We start from the raw sequence: 23,403 nt of genomic DNA, 5'->3' as shown, positions 1-23,403 counted from the left end.
CAAGTTCCATTCCAGAAATTATAAAGTCCTTATTGGAGAAATAAGGCACACTATTCTGTTTTTTCCAGTGTATTGTAGTGTTTTTACATTTCAATAAACATGAACTTCCAGACTTTGTTTACGAAATTATGAACTTTTTCCTTCCCGAATTCATGGATTTTTTTCCCTTCCTGGCCCCGTCAAGACGAAAAACGTTATGACTTGCATACACAAGTTGAAATCACATACGGCCGTGCTATTAATTAGCAGTTGAGGAATTTTGAACTCAACCGTTCACTTCAACATTAATTTTTCAGCTGAAGATGTGTCATATTCTCGTTATATGCTAAGATGTCCTAGTAACCGATTATATTCACTGCAAATGCGTTCGTGTCCAACATTTTGAGACAATTTGTCCTACTTTCCGCTGAAGAGTGATCTGATAGCCCTGTGTGTGATGAAAACTGTTTTTACTCAATTTCTGATACGATTTATTCCAGCATTTTCTTCAACTTCTATTACCTTGTTATTACCTCCAATGCTTACACGACTTTTCCTTCGTGCTCGACCTTTGGGTTCAGAAAAGTTTACAACACTCCCATCTTCCGCGTGTAAATAGCAGGCAACAACACTCTGGAAGACCATATTGTATACAACCTGTTTACTACATATTTTACGAAAATATTAGAATGTTAGCTTGAAATAACTGTGGATTGGAAAAAACGAAATAAAATACCTCTTTTATACGCACACTGGAACAAGCGCACGCCTGCTGTGAGCCACTCTGGCAGTGAAGGTCACTGATTGAAGGAGTTGCTGCTTGCTTGCTACAAGCAGGCGCTTTATCTTTGCTCAAGGAAACACGGAAATCTTCGTTACTTTTTCTTTTCGCCAGACTAAAGGTGAACATTTACAGGAACGTAAGGAGTAGTATCGTATTATATTGGAATTAGATTTCGTGACGTATAAAATATATCATACCAATATGTAAATCTCTTTTGTGACCTACACTGAACTTATTGTTAAAGTTTCATTGACATGTGAAAGCGGAAATTTAGAGATCCTTCTTCCTTACGATTTCTACACAACCGTAGAGTGTGGTGAACGTAAAACTACTTATTTTTCCTAACAACGATATGTATTATACACACGGTGTCTAGTCAAAAACCCTATTACATCACAGGAAGTGATTTTTAAGACAATTCTACCACGTAACCAACGTAACCAATATTCAGATTGATTCCAAGCTTCTGCTTGGCTTATTTTGTGTCGCATTTTTACCTCTTGCGATAATCGCGACGATGAACATGATGGGTAATGATACGAATGCAATGCTATTTCTAAACCTCAACAGGTTTCGAACGTGGATACTCTGGCTTTGTAGAGAGCTTGGGTGATTTTGATTTTTATTTCATTTGGCATTTTAAGTCCATTTTATGCAGAGTAAGGCTAATCGAGACTGCATCTACAGTTTAAAGTGGGATCCGAACCACTATGTGTCTTTACTGGGTATCGAACCGGGGACTCCTTGATTACAAGGCGACTCCGCTACTACTGCGCCGTCGGGAAGGCTAAGAGATAAGAGAGAGAGAGAGAGAGAGAGGAGAGAGAGAGAGAGAGAGAGAGAGTTACGGTTGGTGACTACGGTAATGAAGAATTGAAAGAAGGAGAACGACTAAGCTATTTTTTGGTCAATATTAAGATTGTTAATGAATATTATGAATGTCAGTTCAAATTGGAAAAAAAACTACGAAATTTCCAGAGTGCCGTTACAAATCGTTAATTTTTTCCAAACATTATTTTGCTACTAGATATTTGCATGCTAAGGTGTAGAAAGTGCTCAGCGTGTGGAATTGAGATCTATTTCTGAGAATGGAGTAGTGGGAAAAGGACCACCTCACATGTTTGGATTATCCCCCCCCACACACACACACACGCACACAAAGTATATCGGTTGTTGTTCTTATAAGGAAATATAACATGTATGAATTGTGTCAAGAAAAATTGGAGCCTATTCACATCTCTACGGAACTTGGAAGGAAGCGCACGTAGAGATTGGGAAGTTCTGTTCCGACAAAATCGGGATGTATGGTAAATTAAAAAGCAAAGTGCTACATTTCCTTGACGCCTTAACCCCCAGTCCCCAGAGTTTCCTCCAGGTACCCACTTTATACGACGCTGGGTGGGCACCGGAGCAGCTTGAACAGGTGGACAAAATCCCGATTCTCCCCCGTCGGTGATCGAACCCAGATCTCTCGCATAGTAATAAAACGCCCTAACGACTGAGCTACTGCGGCACATATGCGTAGTATAGTAGCCTATGTAATTAAAGCAAAACTTATTTTAGCGTCTCGTTCAACGTTTTTAGGCGAATCATTTTCGGAGATATAACGTGTAGCTTTTTTCGGTTCTGCGACCTGGCTTGAGAAAAGGCGATTTTCTGACGAACAATATTCCACCTCATAAGTCACGTGACTTTCCTACATTTCCTGTGCCTGTTGGATTTTGCATGAAACACGAGTTGCTCTTGAGACAGACAGAATCAACCAATCATCTAAAGGTGCAATGTGTATTGCCTACCCTTCCGACATTATTTACTGCCATTAAAGTCTTATGGGGAGGAACTTTTCTCCACCACTGTACAGGGTACTGACCTACACGTTTCTACCATGGGCGGTTTGACGTACACCATACGTCCACATCAGGACTCTAAATGAATGCCTGTTCCGTGCCACCTATTAGCACGGAAAAAAACGAATTTTCTTCTGCTTGCTAGTGAGACTGTATTTTACTACCACCTAGTGTCATTTTGCGAAAATAGTTCGAAAGTTACTTTGTTTGTCCTTTGTTTGAGGTACGGTAGTTTCTCGTAAAAAAGGATGGCGGGTAACAGCGGATTGAATGTTCTTGTGAGCGACAAAATTCGTGAAATTATTGAAGTGATGATGATTCATCCTTTAGATTATTGTCAGGTAGTGAGGAAAGTGATTTAGATTACGCTGAAGTGGAATCTCAACAATCAAATGATAACAGTACTAATGACGAAAGAGATTTGTCGTTTGTTGCTGCTTTGGATGTGAATATACCGTGCTTCTGAGTTTAAAGTTAATGCCCAGACGCTAGACTTCTGGGTATGAAAATTCCGGCCTTAGGGGTTAATTCAGTCGTGGAATGTGCAGAGGGTGCATGTGAACAAGTGGTAAAAAAATTATATTTTAGTCAAATTAGATAGGGTAAGGACGGGGCAAATGAACATCCCCTAAGAAAAGTACGAATATTTTCGGTTTGAAGTTAGCAACAGTGCAGTAGGTTGAGTTGTGTACAAACCTGAAAGTTTGCGAGCAGTTGTGTTGAGCATCGGAAGAAATCGTAAAGAAGAAACGCGAATCCGTTATAAAAACCTGACCAGGTAAGCAGAAAATGAACGTGCAAAACCTTGAATACTAAAAAATGTGTTGCGAACACAAGGATTGCATAGGTTAATATGGTCCAGCCGAAGTTGTGATTTGAAGTGTGGTGAAGGCAGTGATTCCTTTACATCACACGTGTTGACAACATTGTGCTGCCATCTGGTGGACTTTTTCGGAATGTAAAGTCAAAGGCTACAAGTGGGGCAGATGGACAGGTTGCCGTCGGGGCAAACGGACATAGATGAATTGTATTGCATTTAACTATTGTTAGGTACTTTTTGATTGAGATACTAATGTATATTTGACCCAGTAATGGAAATGGCAAGTGTGAATTGTATAGAATGCATTTTGTACCCTTCAAATGTTTGTGTTTCTAATACAATGTACCCTTGTTACAGGATGGTGAGACATCGAGAACGAACAATGCTGGAAATGGGTTCAGTGCTTATGAAATATATCCCGTTAATCCACAACGACTGCCTGGGCATGTCTTTGTTCCTGCAACTGTCCGTGTTCAAGATGAGCGATCATCAGAGCCTACAGCAAGAGGAGAGGATGTGTCATCTCGTGGAAGTTTTGAGGAGCTAAACCCTTTGCCATCAACTTCTGGGACCTGCAGCAGGAAACGCAAAACTGGGCAATCACATGTATTGAGGGATCGTTCCTTCATCGCTTGCCTCAAGTACAAAAAACTGAAAGCTGCAGCAAAAAATCAAAGAAGTTTAAACGCACCACAAGTGATGAGTGCCGTAAATGCAAAGATGTGTACAACCAGGGTCAAAATTGGGTGCAGTGCTTAGAGTGTTCTCTCTGGTTCCATGTAAATTGTGTTGCAAAGGGAAATGCCCCATATTATGTGTGTTGTTATTGTGAGATTGATGATAGTTCATAAATCATCACGTGTCTATCTGCCCCGGTCAAATGTCCGTCTGACCCGAACGTAAGGGGTGAACGGACACTGCCGCATCCGGGGATTGATCAGACTATTTTGAGACAGATATTAATTTGCTTGCATACTATGTGCTATCATGTGTTAACTGAAGGTTCACACCTTTTATGCCAATAGTTATTTTCATTTTTCAATAAAATGTTTCACAGTTATTTTGAAAATTGCGCTTAGGGTGTCCGTTTGCCCCGTCCTTACCCTATGTTAGTTGTATGTTATCACATGAGATGTTGGTTATTGAAGTTAGCGAAAAGTTAAATGGTAGGTTACGTATCGTACTAAGCTAGTAAGAGTAGTGAAGAACGACAGGCGACAATCAGGACATCCCAGAACTTTCACCGACGAAATAACAGCTACGGCATTTGCAACGTCCCCAAACCGTAGCATGCGCCGATTTATCAAGAGAATGTGGTATTAGTGGACCATCAATCGTTCGGATTTTGCTGCTGCAATGCCATCACACCTGTTGTAAAATGTTCTGCGTGCGTGGGGAGAGACGCCTACGAGTGTGCATTCAGGAACAAGGACAACATATTGAGCTGATTTTGTAAGTGTCAGATATGTTAATAAATCTTTACTGGTTAAATGTACATCAAAAAAAGCTTTACCGTTGCATTTCTCGTGCAATTCTAGCCTGATTTGATATATCACATCCCCGCTTTCCCATTTAAGAATATTAAATTGAATTCAATATGGAGGCCGCCAATATGGCGGACGTCCGCTTGAAACCCACCAATATGGTTCCCCCAAGGGATAACCTGTTTGCAAAAATAGCCAGCATAACTCCTTTACATTTTGTAGAGGGCGTTAATGGACTTTTGAATCACCTTGTACAACACATGTGTTTCTAAACTGTAAAATTTGTCTGTTAAAAAAATACTTCATCATGTACTATTACACATACTTAAATTCAACACTTTCAGATTCATAGGTTGCAATTGGGTCAGTCTTTTACCTTCACATTTATTTTTATATTGTGCTGGTCCAGGCCCGTAGCCAGGCAGCCCCCCCCCCCCCCCCGCACTGCCATTAGCCCCTTTAACATTAAGTAAGATCATTTTGTATAATTTGTTTACAGTGAAATTTTAGACAGCAGATATTATTTTGGATAAATTCACAAAACGTGAACAGCAGTTATTATATTCGTTCATCATGTTTAGGACCAGAAGTCTAAGTAGCGTCACATTCTCTAGACTTGACAAAGTTCTCTTATAGCGTTGCTTCTCTATTTGTACCTTCGCTGGCCCTGTTATTGCCTTCCGTTTAGAAAGAAGTCTGCGATTTTTTTGTTGCTATCTTCCACATTGGTTTCACACCTGCGTCAAAGATCAACATCTCCTAACTATTGGGAATAAAAGAGAGCTTTCTCGCTTCGGCCAGGAGTGGAATGTACGATAGCCACTATGATTGAAAATTGTGCATTTCTCTTGTGTGATATAAATTATCTGTATCATCAATTGAGGCGTTGTGGATACGAAGGGGGAACTCAACAAACGTGCATTGTGAGGGAAATGCGTTTCAAGTTGTCAGGCACATTGCGAACTCCACAGAAAACTTTGGAAATCACGCATACGGTAAAACATTTTGATCTACTGTTACCAAGTTTTTTGTAGAGTTCGCAATCTGCCTGACAACTTGAAACGCATTTTCCTCGAAATGTACGTTCGTTGAGTTTGCCCTTCGTAGTAGTAAGGAGTGTACAGTAACGGATGATGACAGTAGCAGTCATTTAACAATTTAAGAGATGTTTCGAAAGCCATAGAAAAAAACTGTAGTATTTGTATGATACCTCTAAATTTTATATTAGCTTAATAATCCCCCACCCACATAACTTACCTTCATTTAACTTGGTTTACATAGCCCCTCTGACAACATGTGAGCCCCCCCTGGAGATTAATTCTACTTTCGCAACACAGCTCCGCTCCTTTACAGTCCAATTCTATATAGTTTCAAAATGTAATGTATTACCATAGTTACTATAGTTCTATATTTTAACTCCATTATCCAACCAGATCCAAACAAGAAACAAAGACATAGGGAGAGAGAGAGCAAGAGACAGAGATGGGTGGCGAGAAGCATGTAACACGCAGAGAATACGTTCTTTTGTTCTTTAGTAAAGTGTATTTGAAGTCAAAATTATTTGTTTATCTTTGATATTATAACAATCCCAGTTCTTATATCCTGGAGGCTTTCACCGTCTCCACTTGTCTTTGGAACTCACTGCCCCTCGAAATCCGGAACTCATCTCCAGCATATGTCTTTAAGACACAATTAAAACATTTCATATTGGGCACAAATAGTTAGCACCTTAGTGCAAGCTTATATAAGTTAGTGAAAATTGAATACAGTTACTTGCAGAAAAACATTGAAAACCCTTATTCACATTAATATTTCAAATCCCTGACTACTGTCATGAATATGCGAGTGTTTGTTGTATGCTCGTGAGTATAGATTAGACATTTATTCCCATATGCATATTTTCTTTTGCATTTTCTGTTTTGTAATTTTTCTTTGTAATTTTATATTTTTCTTTCATTGTTTTCAATATTTAACATTTTATGTATTGGTTTAATGCTGTTTTCTAATATTCATAGGTGAAAATTTCGCTGCAAACATGCTTAAGGGGTAGAAAATGCTACAAAACCTTGACTTTTTCATGATGAACAAGACACAATAAATAATAAATAAATAAATAAATATAATAAACAATGAAGGTCATGCGCTCGGAAAAAGCATACTTCGCTGTAACGAAATTGTAAATGTGTTCTAAAATCTTTATTATAAGCACGATTGTTGTGAAAGGTGAATAATAGCAATTATATTTTATTGTGACTGGTATATTTTTACTTGGTGTGGAACAAGGGAAGGAGTCAGTTCACGGCAGAAGGGCTTATAACTTTCGGTGAGTCATGTAAGGTGTTTTTTTCAAGGAAGAATTCGCTTAAGAGGTCTTGTGCTTTGCGGAAAGTAAGCGAATAGCTTTCGATGAATGAAATTGCGGTTTAAGTAGCAAAGAATCAGTTTTACGATATGATTCTCTTCTCTTTCTCGTTCACACATAAGTAACGTTCCAATGAACAATCGGCATGGAATTCGTAGGAGCTCAGATACTCTTCCACGGGTTTAAATTATCGATTAAGAAGAATGGAGGTATCTTCATCACTTATCTAGAGTTGACTACAAGTTAGTAGGTGAGACGCCTCGTACTGTTATTAATACATTTCATCTGAGATATAAGATCTTTAGAACGTCTACGCTTTCAAAGACATTCAGCATATATAGAAATAGTGTGAAAAATAAACATATTACTAACAAGAGTATTTGAATTTGAGGATCAAACTTCCTTCCGATAATTTAAAGATATCGAAATTCGTTACAAATATAATAATCAAATGAGTTCCTAACATGCAAGAATATACGAGTATAAATAATGTTCACAATTTTGGTTAAAGGAATACTTATTCATTGATGTGAATAAAAGGTCAAATACCACGTGTGCTCCGTATAAAGTTGTAAATAATCAGACAGAAAGGAAATTTTGTTGAGCTATCTTTCCTTCAGATCTGCAAAGCTTACAACCAAGACTATCATAAGTTCTAAGAATTCTTATGTACGTCGCTTAACAGTAGCATGTGGTTATATTAATTACTAGCAAAATAGATATTTTTGTGTATAGTCTTCTCAATTATTGCTTTCTTACAATATATTTGTTTAACTTATTTTAATATTTTATTGTTCTCTGCTGGTATACTACTTCAATTTCTTTTATGCTTGTCATCACATGTACAAAACTTTAACTTTTGTTGTTTTGCTTAAATCTGACCACTAGTTACAGAGTGGACCAGTAACAAATATACTTTCGTGTTAAGACGCCATTGTTCAAGGTTCATAAAATTAATATAGTATTAAATGAATCCGTGTCTGTTTTTGTTCTGTCTTTTGTGATCTGTGACAAAACATCTTAGGCAGAAAGTGTTATCATACCGGGTGTTTCAACAGAAACGCTTTGATTTCAAAAATATTTAGTATATTCACAGTAATAATTTGTATATGTTTTTATTGACAAAAGTCTAAAATTTAATTTTTGGCAACCTATAATCCACATGAAACGAAGGAGACACCTCTGTACGCACAAAAGTTTTTGGTATGTTGATGTATCGAAACGTGGCTTGATTGGACCTTTCTTTTTTTATGGCTATGTCACATCAGAAAATTATTTGCAAATGCTGCAGGAATACTTCATTCCTGGTCTTCGACGGAAACGTTGTCCAATTCGTCAGCAATGGTTGCAGCAAGACGGAGCTAGGCCGCATACAACTGAACCTGTCCTGACAATCGCTACAGACATTTATTTAAAAATGGTTTAGAGTGGCCTCCAACTAGCCCTGATTTAAACCCGTGAGACTATTTCTTGTGGGGTTTCCTAAAGCAGGGAGTTTTCAAACGAGGACTGCGACTACTAGATGATTTGAAAGCAAACATCGAACACTGTACTACACAAGTTAGTCGTGCAACATTTGGTCAGATATTTGACAACATGTGCAACCAGGTGCAAGAAGTGATAAATCGTCAAGGTGGACATTTCAAACATGTTTTCCATTAAACGTTTGCGTTTTCTCTATCAGATTATGTAATTATTTTTTTGAGTAGTTATCATAAATATTTTAAAATGCCATTTGAAATCACGGCGTTTGTGTTGAAACACCCGGTATTAGTTAGGTTGGAAAATTATTCATCGACGCGATATTAATAATATAGATGAATTACGTATCACATTGATATCATTACACTTAATTTATTATTGAATATTCTTTTTATAGTGAACAGCAAAAACACTTACAATAATACGTGTTTCTATGTAATTACAACATGTTTCACAATACTCAGTCATCGATAGCAAACTAAGAAATAGTTGATAAGAAAATTTGATAAGGACCATCATGTCTTCACTCCTGGTATGTCTCAAAGTTTCCACCGTTACTTGGATCTAGATGAGAGGAAGATACCTTTCGACATGCTGGTTTAACATGAACGTGTTTTATGTTATGAACCAGCAGCGGTCCCTAATTATTTGAATCGCAGAGTGGTTTCCAGGAGAGAAATTCGCATGTTTGTTCACCTTCGGTTTTTCAATTTCTTAGTCGATCATTCATTTCTCATGTCCATGACTCATGTTTTGAATTCTAAATAGTTGAAATGTTCACATAAATTTAATTTTCCTATTACTATAGGTCTCTTCTACTCTTACGGTGGGCGCCCTATATGCTGGCAAGGGAAATGGGGAGCGGGGCCCGGGAAGCGTATTTCACATATTCACATTGAAATAGAGATTGGGGACGTGGTTTGTATTGGAGAAGTTTCTGCTTGGCTGGAGTCAGTTTTTTATTAACTTTGTTGAGTACTTCTATGGCGTGCCTTACAATTTGACAATAATCTTGAACTTGTTGAAAGCTGAAAACCACTTATATTTTTCTTTCCCATCTATTATCAACTTTTAATACATTGCTTTCATTTTTCTACATGTTTTTATTACAGCTTCACTTTCACTAAATCGATACTTATCCTCCAACGATTTATTTACATTCTTTCACCTTGTGCTGCCATCTACTTTTTCTATTTCGAAACACCATTCTATTAATTTTGTTTTATCTGTTTTTTTAACAACCCTTTTTAAAACAAATAGGTGCGCGCTTATATAATCAAAATTAAGGTTTTGGCGCTAGTAAAGGGTTTGAAAGATTTTTAAAGTAAGAATTCAAAATGTATCTTTCTTGCATGTGACGAAAACCGGAAAATGACCCAATATATTTAGTAATTGTATAAGAATCGTCATCAAACGCAACATTTATTATTTATTATTTCCAATAAGAAAGTCTATTCGCTTTCGGAATATTGATTACTATTCGAGTGCGTTGTCTTCCCCGACCAGATGGTTCTGCTTGTGCTGGGGCATAGTAGTCAGTGGTTTAAAAAAGTGTTCGCCCAAGTCAATGAAAAGAATGCCAGTTTGCTATCCTATAATACAGATAATAATATATAATAATGCAGATTATCATTGAGGCAGTCTGCTAACCAATAGGGAGCATTCATGCACAAACCACGACCCCAATATCTATTTCAATGTGCACATGTGAAATGCGCGCCCGGAAAAGCGACCAATCCAGCGCGATAAGAAACACAGCAGCCTGCAGAACGAGGTGCGCGCAGCACCTCCCCTCGTCGACCTTGTAGTTCTCGGGGTCACCGCTTTTGTCTGTTTGGTCTGCGGCGTATTCCTTGCTCCCCATTACCCTTGCCAGCATATAGGACGCCCGCCGTAAGAGTTGAAAATACCTATAACTAACTAACAAACTCTCTACCCTTCTTAAACCCTAAGGTTTATGGCTGCAGCAACACACGCCTTCCACCTATCCCTAACCTGTGCAATATATATCCAATCTTTTCCTACCCCGCAGATTTCCTTTATGTTCATCTCAACGTTATTCCTCCATCTTGGTCTTGACCTTCCTACAGGTTTCCCAACACGACTTCTGTAAACTCTTCTTTCCTTTTCCATTCGTGGCACATGGTGCGAAGTGGTTGTAGGTAAGCAAATTAAATAAAATCAAACAGTCAAGAAATAGTCATTATTACGTAACAACCATATCCTTTAACTCTCTTAAATCCTACCTGCTTTCTCTAGGACAGAAATCATAATCATATCACAGAATTGTTTATGTATTGTACCTTGCTCTGTCTTATTTACAATATTCTCATTCCTAACAGATCAGATGTATCCGAAAATATTATTTGAATTATGACAATTGTGATTTTCCTGCGGGTGTGTCTATGATTTTTTGGACATAATATACATACAATTGATATTATGCAATTGTGAATGTATTGTTTATAGCATTTTTAACGACATTCGTAAATTAACGTACACACACACACACACCCCACACACACACACACCCACACACACACACACAAACACTTCGATATATACCACATATACTTACCAGAAAACCCTGGTCTGTTAGCTTTTGAAGCTGCGACAGCCTGATGACCCTGTGCACAATTCAATCCAAAGCATGACTGAAAAAAGAAAAGGTTGTTCGAAATAGGAAGACAGGCCACATCAATTATTTTAAAATGCGCCTCTTACGGAAAAATAGGGGAAGGTTGCCAAAATTGGACGAGTTTTGGTTTTTCTTAATTCATTTCTCTATTAATGACTAATTCAAAATATTTTCTTTAAAAAAAGTGTAGAACATTTCATGCACTTTCATCGGATAGTAATAAATTTTAAAATACATAAGTACTAACATTTATAAAATAAGAAAAAGAAATTAGATGAATGTTCCAAATTGGGAAACCGGTTGCCTAATTTGGACGTACAGTTGCCTAAGTTGGACCTGAGAAGTAAAACTGTAAATAACAAGTATTATTAACATTACAACGAATTAAAAGTGTTTTGCTTAAAACTACATTTCCAATGCAAAACTTTTCATTATAGTTACGACGTAGTTACTGAAAAATAGGAAATATGAAACTTATGTTGAAACGATCTACGCATGATCCTTAATGTAATGTAGCATGAAGAAACACACAATTTTGAAAGGAAATAATATTTGTATGTAGTGTCATTCACTGATGTATTAACATATTTTTGTTGAAACAAGAAGCTATTTACCTAAGTTAAATATTTTTAAAGCCGAAAAAACATTCTGCAAATAACAGATTTTTTTTCAATTTCTGCAGTAAAGGTGCTTGCCTACCGAAGCACTTTATTGTATTCGAAAACGTATTTTTACTGTCAGCGTGTCTCTTTATTGTAGCCTTTGGAACTCCATGAACGCGGGCACAATTATTGAGTTCATAGTAACCGGTTCTGCAAATCATCTTCGTTCGATTTTCCATACCTGCCTCTTTTCGACATCTTGGGGACTTAATGAAGAAGAGTTCTTCAATTACTTTCCGTCGAAATTTAACCAAAAAATATATTTCCTTACCTAACGTCTCCCAAAATAGACCTGTCCAATTTGGGAAATACGTGGTGGTCCAACTTAGGCAACTATTACCCGTAAATAAAAATATGACGCTACATGAACAGACACTACTAAACCCTAGTTTTACGACATGTAGTTAGTTGATAATGATAGATGAGATGCGATGCCCATTCAACACTTGTATGAGACATGTACAAACATAAACAAGCACAGGCAGTGCGAGTGCCCTCTATAACGCGTGAGCAGTACCTGATAATCCAAGATTAACAGCTTGTGCCTGCCAGCGCAAACCACAGCCTAATATTGTCCCAGTCCTCAAGCAGTGGAGTGGTGGTTCGTGAGTGGGATATCAAGTGTAGACACCTTAAAATTAATCCTAGACACCATTTGAGTGACGTTGACTGAGGTCGAATAATTGGACGACTGGAAATGGGTCGGTCCCAAGTGGAAATGGCACGAGAATTCAATGTGAATAAAAGTGTCGTGTCAAGGCTGTGGCTTCGCTTCCAAAATGGCCTTACTGTCAGTAGACGTCATGGAGGAGGCCATCTGAGGACGACATCAGGAGCTGATGACCGATTTCTCACAATCACTGCCAGACGTAACCGCCAAGAGTCCTGCTCTCAACTGGCAAACTATTTGTTTCAAGCTACGGGACAACGTGTTAGTCGTGAAACTCTTCGTATGTGGCTGAATAAAGCACGATTGTATGCCAGGAGGCCTGTGCTGTGTGTGCCGTTGAAACGGGAGCAGAAACGTGCGCGATACACATGGTGTCAGGAACATGTCGAATGGGGAGAAGGCCAGTGGGCACGACTAATGTTCTCTGATGAGTCTCGATACAGCCTATCGTCTGATTCTGGTCGGATATCTGTGTGTAGAGAGCCAGAAACACGATATCACCCTATCTTCATTGTTGCAAGGCCGTCCTTTGGAGGTTGTTCCATCATGGTGTGGGGTGGTATCATGCTGGATAGAAACACGGACCTCTATATTGTGGAACATGGAACTTTGACGGCACAACGTTATCGGGATGAAATTCTCCATTCACATGTTCGCAACTTCCATGGAGCATTTGGTCCGGACTTACTTTTTATGGATGACAATGCATGCCCACACCGTGCACATCTTGTGTCCGAATATCTGGAGACAGAAGACATTGCCCGTATTGAATGGCCTGCATACTCGCTGGACCTTAATATAATCGAGTATGTTTGGGATGCTCTTGGGTGAAGAATAGCGCATTGCAATCTGTCACCACGAACAATTCCTGAACTGCAGACAGTCCTCTTAGAGGAATGGCCCCGTCTTCTTCAAGACTTGAGAACCACACTGATCCACAGCATACAGGCGAGATGCCGTGCCTGTGTGTCTGTTCTAGGTGGTTACACACCGTATTGACAGCCTGTGCCCTATCAGATTCCAGCTTTTCATGTAGGTTTATAGTGGTACTAAACTTTCTGGCCACCCTGTATACCATATCTGCATTGTTGGTGTTCATTTGTGTTGCATTGTTCATCTGTACCTTCCTTATGTTCATTAAACTTGGTGAATTGACATTTTTCTTTCATTTAGTACTACTTCGTTCGAGTTGCTTATGTTTTGTGGAGCAGTGTATAACCGGAAATATATTCTAAAAAAATATCTATTACAAGCACCAAAATAAACTACAGTACTATGATTCAACATAGTCCCCCACCCTAGTTGAATACACCTATGCCACACTTAATAAGGGCACTGATATCACAGGAAAAAAATCTTTTGGACGCATGCGAAACCACTCATGCACCGTATACTGAACTTTGTCGTCATTCTGGAACCTCGTTCCACTTAGTCCATCTTTCAGTGGGCCAAAGGTGTTGAAATCGGAAGGTGCGAGATCGGGCGAATATGGAGGGGGTTCTCGATGGTAAACAATGTGACACTTGCAGTGTGTGGTCTCGCATTGTCATAGAGCAATAGCACACCAGTGAACACCAGACCATGTTGTCTCTGCAGAATGGATGGTTTCAGTCTTTCGCTCTAAAGGTTGGAGTAGGTGGTTCTGCTTACATTATGCCCTCTGGGCATTGTACGTATGAAGTAACTGCGGGAAAGGAGAGGCAAATCATCTCCCGTAAGTCCTCCACTTGAGCAATGTTGCTTTCCGTAACTGCTGTGACAGCGACCTGGATCCGGAGAATCTTCAACACTGGTTATGCCCTGTTTGAACTTCTCAGCCCACTATACTTCTGATTGACTCATACAGTTGTCACCGTACTGAACTGTCGTAAGACGACGAATTTCTATCGGTTTCACGTCTTCACCCAACAAAAATCTCACGAAACTTTGCTGCTCCAGCTTGGAGCACTCCTGTAAGGGTGCCGCTATTTTGTGTAACTGTTTCCCAGCGTCCCGTGCGCGAGGCAGGCGTGCCAGCCCCAGCAATGAATAGCTTACAGATGGCTTCACAAAATAACAAACATATAACAATCACGGTCGTATCTTAGATTTTTGATACTATTTTTCCGGTTATATATTGCATGCACCTTGTATATCCAACTCGAGTCCTATCATAAACATAAAATATTTAACTATCCTAGTGATGGACCAAGGTATGTATCGGTACACATCATGCTTTATTTAATAATGTGTATTCAAATTAATTTTTGTCACGAACAATTGAAGTATAACCAGGGGTGGATTATGGCGCAGGTTGCGCCATCGAGATTTTTGGGGGGATTTTGTTCCTTCAAGATTTTGCACCTTAAATGCACCATACTTAACCCCTTGGATGAAGAAAAAAAAATGTTTAAAGGTGTTATCGAAGGTGGGGGGGGGAGATAACCAACTTTTTCATATTAGGCCTTAATTGACATGCGGGTTCTTGGGCGGATTATGAATTACATTTTGGGGGGGACAGTATCCAGATTATGGCGGGTATTTTAGCTAGAGGAAGATTGAGCATTAAATTGAGGGGATATGCAATTCTTGTGTATTGCTATTGTCTTAGACTGTTGTGGAAATTCTGGTGTGGAGACTGAGAATTAGCTTTTTGGAGGAGGCAGTATGCACTCTTCAATATCAACAGTAAGTTTAAAATTGTCATGGGTAGGATTGAGTATTGAATTTAAAGGGGGATATAGAAAGCTCTTGATAAAGTGTTAAATCTTAGATTGTCAAGGGATTTCTGTAGTGGAGAGGGAGTTCGAACATTAAATTTTGGAGACTTATTTAGCGATATGATATCCACACGTTGTCAACCCCGAACGTGCCAAAGGAGAAGCTGGAAAAGGCTAAGAAAGTATTGACATCCTATTAAATTAATATTTTTGAAAGCCTGAAAAGAAATGGATGTAAAAAATGTGTTGCTCGCTTCGCTCGCATTAATGTGTTGAGGATGCGTGTTTGGTGCTTTACTGAGATGAATGTGATGTTTTCATACAGGGGATTCGAGAAGTCTATGTATGAAAACAAAAATGAACTGTATCCGCTATATGCAACATAGACATGAAAAAATGGTACCAAAATGTTCGGAAACTATTCAATGTTTTTTTTTTTGTTTCAGTTTCTGTAACGTTGCAGTAGCGTATCAGTGCCAGTGTCCAGCAAACCGAAAATGTACACAAATCAGGAAAAAGCTGAGTTTGTTCTGTGGTTTCACGAGAGCAGGTCACAAAAAACAATGCAGAGACAATTTCAAACATCGTACGGAAAGGTGCCGCCCGATGGTAGGAGCATTAAGTCGCGGTATGACAAATTCAAAACCACAGGATCTGTTGCTGACGCACCGAGAAGTGGCCGGCCATCAACCTCAGACGAAAGAGTGGAAGATGCCAGAGTGGCTTTTGTGCGCAGTCCGAAGAAATCCGTGCGTACGACCTCACGTGAATTACAGATGCCAAAAAGTTCTGTTCATGATGTGTTACACAAACGTTTACTGTTTCGTGCATACAAAGTGCTTTGGGCTTTGTTGCCCAAACGTCGGTATAACTTTGCGGTGAAAATGTTATCACGCATCAACGCTGATAATGGCTATCTGGAACGTGTTGATTTTTCAGACGAGGCGGTCTTCCATGTCAGTGATTTACTGAAAAGACACAACGTGCGTATCTGGGGGAAAGAGCCCCCTCGTGAGATGAGGGAGTCGACCATGGGTAGCCTGAAGGTGAATGTTTGATGCCCGTTGCTCATGAGAGAATAATCGGACCATTCTTTTTCTGTGAGGACACCGTAACGTCTGGAGTGTATCTCGACATGTTGCAATTGTTTGCTGAATTGCTAGAATACCACCCAGATGTTACCTTTCAACAAGACGGTGCACCGCCACATTGGAGTCTGGAGGTTCGTTCCTACCTTGATCAGACATTTCCTGGAAAATGAATTGGTCGAGATGGACCGACAGCGTGGCCTGCACGACCTCCAGACATAACCCCTTTAAATTTTTCTATGGGGTTATGTGAAAGACAATATCTACAGAACTCCTGCATCCTATCTTGCAACTCTGCAACAACGGATAACCCAAGTCATCACATCAATCCCTCCTGTGATGTTGGCTAATGCATGGCGAGAAGTTGAATTTCGACTAGATGTACTCCGTTCTACCAAGGGTGCTCACGTGGAGATTTATTGATTTCTTTCCTATGCCAATAAAACTTGAATAATTTCCGAAACATTTTGGTACCATTTTTTCAGTCTATGTTGCATATAGCGGATACAGTTAATTTTTGTTTTCACACGAAGACTTCTCAGACACCCGGTACTATAGCTGCATTGCAAGATAAGCGATAATCTCGATTATGATCAACGATACTAGGGGTGGTCTTGAGTGATGGGCTCCCTGTTTAGGGAGGAGGAGCAGATCAAGTAGTGTTCTGTAAGGCTAAGAAAAAAATTCCTTTCAGTAGACACGCTGTCGTAATTAAATACTTTGTGGGGGTTACGATATGATTTGAGGGAGCGAACGATATGATTTGGGGGAGACACATGACATGATTTTTTGGGGGGCGCGCCATTGGCCTGGGGGGATGGACACCCCTCAGTATACCCACGAATATTTTGTACACTTGAAAGACCATATGAGTATTTCATATTTGTTTATTCATATCGGATTATTTCGGCGCCACAGGGCTCTCCAAATATGATATTTTTGTAATACATAAATGTTATTCTTTATCTCTTATTTGTGAACAAGATACCATTACATCCTTTTATCAAGAGCGCCATACCATGATAAAAATACAAACCAACCGCAACTGCCTTCGATAAATAGTTCCTTCTACGATATTTTATTTTCCTTTTGTGCAGCACTGTACATTTAAAAAGCATGTGCTTGGAAAACTTCCGAGAGGCTCTACAGACGTAGAAGACCCTGTGGGCTAAATGTAAAAATCCCATTCCAGAGGAAAGTTAATGAAGGCTTATATCTCTCGACTTATTCTTTGGTTTCCAGGCATTGCCGTTGACATAATGTTAATTTAGTTTTCGATTTCGATAAAACAAGGTAACCGAAAGAAATAAAGAGTTACTTAGTAGGGTGGAATTAGCTAAAATGTTGCTCCAACCCGGAATTAAATACTACAGGAAAACTTTTTTGTAGGAATGTTCTTCAATGTTAGGGCAACTCAAATCCAAAATGCCAATGAATGCAAGCTTGGGAAAGTCATTCTACACACGAGGGTAGGACAATAAGTATCTGAGCTTTTGTTGTAAATTCCATTAGGTTGGCCACACTGATTTCTATGCAGGTATGTCAATGGAGTGTTTATTTGTCATTGACTGAGTGTATATTTGACTTTCTCAATCATTTTTTTCTTTTCGTGTTTTCTTTACAGGGTAAAAATGGATGGTGCTGCGGCCATTTTTATCCTGTAAAGAAAAGCACGTGGTGTTGATAGTAATCTGCCGGGTGTATCTCCGCTTTTCCATCTCTCTCTACCTGGGAATTGCTTGCATATCCCATTAACCTGTCTCATATCTGTCCTCCCAAAGGCAGGGGTACGTAAGGGTTTTACATTTTTAATCACACCATCCATTTCTACCAAATACGAACAGCGGTCACTAAAATTTTGTTCCAACCCAGAATTAAATAAAAACAAAAAAGTAAAGTGCTCCCCTGTGCTTAGCACCACGCCATGAAGGCGTATAGGGGGTGTGGGGGTAACGACCCACACTTTCTTGATCCGGTCGTGAGTGGGGGTGATGTGATCAGCATCACGCCCCTGACCGCCTTTACCCCCCAGGGTTTCCCCCAGGTACCCATGATATTCGACGCTGGGTGGGCGCCGGGGTCAGACGCGTTACCGACTGAGCCACCGCGGCCACCCAGAATTAATTTTTGTATGAATATTCTTCAATGTTAGGGCAACTCAAATACAACATGCTAAAGAATGCAAGCTTGGGAAAATCATTCTACGTACGAGGGTAGGTCAAGAAGTACCTGCACTATTGCCGTAATTTTCTTGATGTTTCCACACTGCTTTCTGCGGAGGCATGTCAATGAAGTGCGCATTTGTCATTGATTTAGTGTATTTTTGATATTCACAATTATTGTTTACAGGTTAAAAATGGCCGCACCACCCTCCATTTATACCAAAAAAAGAATAGTGATCAGAATCTCTCTATTGTGGTTTGAAAGTGTGTCAGGGACCGAAATTTGCCAAAGACTTGCATCACAATATAGAGGATTAATGTTGCAGATGACTTTCCACTTCATCTATAGTTACTCGTGGATCAGAATCATGGCTACGACTTGCTCAATGTTGTCCTGAGTAGTGGATCTGAATGGGTTTTCTGCTGCTCCTTCGCGCGTAACACTTGTCCGACCGTTTTGAACTACTCAATTCATTCGAAGACACTTTGTCGTGGATAGCATTTTCACGATTTCGACCCCTGGCAATCTCATCTCTGCCAGCTCAAGTAATCTTGTCAACGAGTTCTCAACTATTTCCACGTTTTAAGTCACACGGGGTTCTGATCGCATTGTTCTCTTTCGACTTTTTTGTTCTCTCATTAGGTCGAAGCTCGATTGTCGATGTGTTGTGCATTCCACTGCCCGTATTTCCCAACTTCGCATCCTCAAAGCTATTCATTGCGCTGGTATTCATCTATGTTCCGGTGCATTTCGTACCGGTCCAGTCGTCTACTTGTTTTTGGAGACATCAGAGCCTTCGTTGTCTCTACAAAGACAACTCACTTATTCTTCACTTGCCATCTGCGGTCGATGCCATCTCATCCATCTTAGCACAGTCTCTGACGAGAGAGAGTTGACTGTGTATTGCCTACATCCTTGTGCTACAAAGCCACTCTGTGTTTGTACAGATGAGCTCAGCACTTGGTGCTGATATTAATCTGCCTGGTGTCACTCCGCTTTTCCGTCTCTCTCTACCTAGGAATTGCTTGCATATCCCTTTAAGCTGTCTTATAACTGTCCTCCCAAAGGCAGGGGTACCTAAGGCGTTTACAGTTTTAATCACAATTACTGTTTTTTGTACGGTTGAATCAGTGGGTTGTGCCCTGTTGTCATCTCGCACAGTTACAGCTTTGGTTTACATTCTGCTTGTTCCATATACATTGAAGAACTTTGTGCAATACTAAAGGCGTGGTACTTTGCTGAGTTTCACACTTTGCAGATAGTCCTAATTTATTCGGATTCCTTCAGGGTGCTCTACGTCTGGAACCACTCTCTTCCGGACACCCTACAGTGAAGTAAATTTTTCGACGGTTAGCGTCCTTCTCTGTCAGTGCGGGCATCAAAGGAAATGAAGCAGCTGCTGGTACTGCCAAAATCTGATGATGAAGGCAGCAAAGGGCTATCCACTTTGCATCGTCCAGAGACCAGAATGTGTTCAGTTCTTTCCTCTTTCGGATTTGGCAGGATGGGGTAACGACGAAAAAGCTCCACCCTGTCACACCCATCATTAGTGAATGTCGTTCCTCACACGGTCCCTCCGGCAGAGAGGATAATACTAAATCGGCTTCTCATTTAACACGGCCGTCTCATCCATAGTCATTTGCTGCAAGATCTGGACCCTCCGCTCTTCTGTGTATTTAATGTTATTCTAAATGTTCAGCGCATTCTTATGGAATGCATAAGTCTTAATGTCCTCAAACGTTTCATCTCCATCACCCAAAACAATTCGTTATCATAGTTTACCCGAATCAGTAGAAATATTTATCAACTAGCAAGTGAGACCAAGTATAATGGGGCTGGACACAAACAGAGTATATTAACCTGGATACAATCGTTGAACCACCGGCACGACAAAGTCTGTTTCATCTAGTACGCTTAACATTCGAAGGAAGAATCAAAAAGTTTTCGAACCCATAAAATATCATCCACAACTGTTTTGATAAGTAACTGTTACATTTGAAAAATTGTTAAAAAAATACTCGTTACCTCAGGTCCCAGGAGGATAAAGAAATAACCATTAACTCGTGAATTTTCATAAACCTGAAAATTTTGGTTGTGAGGGTCAAGTACCTCCCGATACCGCCTATGCTCATAGACATTTATATTTCCTTATAGACTTCCAACATTTCATTCATGTTACAACGTACCAGCATACAAGTTTCCACTATAATTTTTACTTAAAACAGGGTGGCCCCTATTTCAGATCACCAACTATGTCATATCCTGCTGTGTCTGTCGGTTGTGAGGAGTACAGCACCTCCTTAATCATTCCCCACAAGGCAAAATCGCATGGCAATTTAATATCCTCACTCCGTCATTAGTTCCATGTGTAATGTGTAAGGTGACTTACGCGCCACCCTGAACTTCTACAATACGAATTTTACTCTCTATTATAGCTTCATACACTGAAATGTAACATGTTTTAGCTACGGATACAATATATGGATATGTAATAACCTTCAAATAAGGATCTGTGGTAAAAAGTATTTTACATAATATTCATGACAAAAACCTATTTGGTTCCTCTTATTGTTCCTTACATATCTATTCTTCCGCAAGGCGTACGGTTTTGGCATTCCGGCTAATAGTTACTCTGAACATCATTTCTGTAGTAATTAATTCCGGGTTCGATCCTAATTCCACCCTATTTAGTATTTAAGTTGTGTTTTGGGGGCAGATGTTGCTATGCCATAATTCTCTTTATTGATGGCTTAGTTTGTTGAAAATTATTTTCATGTGCTTGCATGATTTCTCATTCTAGAGGATAACTTAATTGCATGCAGATATTAGTTTGAATGTTCTCCATAATTTCCACAGTTATGGGAACATAATTCTAATTTTCACATTTTGTCATTCATTGAGAAGAATTCTAAAAAAATATATATTATTTTGAATTCGTGTGATTGAAATGATTATTCATTAACGTTTACTTGGAACAGATAACACGTAAATTAAATACTTACCTCAAGAAGAACCAACACTACCAATCCTAGAAAGAGCTTCATACTTTCAGTTAAATGCTGACACTAATTTAAAATCCCAATACAACAGGAGCTGCAATCTGTTATTTCCTCCTTTAATTTGTAACACTCATATAATTGGTCATAGACACGTAGGCACAAAAGTGATTCTGTTAACGCACATAATGTAGATAATGTGTAATGATCTGGCTTGAGAATCAGAACATTACACTACCATATCATGAGGTGCAATTGTTGATGGTATACATTTTATCAATCATCATAAGAACAGTTTCTCGATTTACGAACATTTTATTCTTTACACAGAATTAAGAAGTAATGAAGACATTAAGACTGATCATATATACAAGTGTTTGTTTACGTCAATTACGAGTACATCTATATTTCGAAACAAATGAAGTAAGAATAATCTCCGTAGCGAAACAGCAAGTGCATGGTTGATTTCAATGAATGCTTCTCTTCGTTGTCTTTAAATATTTGATTTCTTGTCAGGTGTTTTGAAATTTGCAACTTAGGCTTTCTTATCAGTTAATCCAAAGGAACTTATTACACTTAGATCTTATGCGGTAGGCCGATTCAGCAATTATCACAGGACTTCATAATCTAGATTTATGTGTTCATTTGCACACACATTAAACACAAACACTGCAAAACACAGTCCTGAAACAACCACATTTACTAACTAAATTTCTCTCTCTCTCTCTCTCTCTCTCTCTCTCTCTCTCTCTCTCTATCTATCTATCTATCTATCTATCTCTCTCTCTCGTTCGCCCTTATACCCTCTCTCTCTCTTCTCCCTCTTACGCACATAAAAACGTACAGTCGTATTAAGGCTCGATGGTGGAAGTATTTTTTCCAGGAGTGTACACATACACACATGAATCCACGTCCACGAACGTACACAGCTGAACTGGACTTACATTTTAAAGGGTTCACGAATATTGTTTTTAAGTTCCTCTATCGAGTTCAAACACAGGGCTGCTCCATGGATCTTGCGCCGTTGTAACTTCCGCCGACAAGAAAAACCGTGGATACACCGTGATGAATGGGGAAGGTGGATTGGTTACTTATATTTCCAAGTTACATACATTAGAAATCATAATTGTTACCATAATTTCGTTACATAACATTGGTAATTCTACAATTACAGAAAGTACATTACATTATACAGAAAATATATTATGAAACACATGACAAACATTATTCAAGTCTTTGAACATACCCCAAGTTTCGAAGACATCTCCTCAAGTCCCCTGATTTTTCATAATCCTGTAGAATGTTTCTTATTCTCTGATCCAAACTGGCGGCACAGTTTTGTCGCTTTCCACGAACTCCTAACTCAATGTCCTTCAGTACAGTCGTCTGATGGCATGCATCTCCTTTCAACTTAGCGAGGAAAAGAAAGAAGTTATGCTATCTCCTACCAATGGAAGAATTTAACTTTCGATGCCATCCTCAACACTGTTGTTAGTTCTGTGGCGTTGGTTGTGGCAATTCCACAGAGGAATTTTACGTTTGTCAAGCTATGTATCAACTAAATAATCGTTGAACTGTGTAATCTTGTCGCTTTGCGGCAAATCCTCCATGATTGTAAGGAACCCAGCTTCGAGATATGTAACTGGGAGATGTGCCAATGCAGCGCACATCTTGACATGTCGTCTAATATCTTCGTTCTCGGTGTACTCTCAGCTTAGACCCACTCTCT

The 23,403-nt window shown here is 39.3% G+C and overlaps 1 long non-coding RNA gene across 1 annotated transcript in view; it reads right to left on the bottom strand.

Annotated features, from left to right (window-relative positions):
• The window catches only part of LOC145981327 (uncharacterized), a 63,792-nt gene extending 41,799 nt beyond the window's left edge, over nt 1–21,993 (bottom strand). The window contains exons 1-2 of the long non-coding RNA XR_014440956.1: nt 21,681–21,993; nt 11,337–11,412 (exon numbers count right to left, since the gene is read on the bottom strand). This is a non-coding gene — a long non-coding RNA (uncharacterized LOC145981327). The remainder of the gene's footprint in view (nt 1–11,336; nt 11,413–21,680) is intronic.
• Between the last annotated feature and the right edge of the window lie 1,410 nt (nt 21,994–23,403).

Source organism: Lepisma saccharinum, chromosome 29 (genome assembly GCF_977018435.1).
Source record: "Lepisma saccharinum chromosome 29, izLepSacc3.1, whole genome shotgun sequence".
NCBI lineage: Eukaryota > Metazoa > Arthropoda > Insecta > Zygentoma > Lepismatidae > Lepisma > Lepisma saccharinum.
Note: the sequence above shows the minus strand (reverse complement) of the source record. Positions and strands in the feature narration are given on the sequence as shown.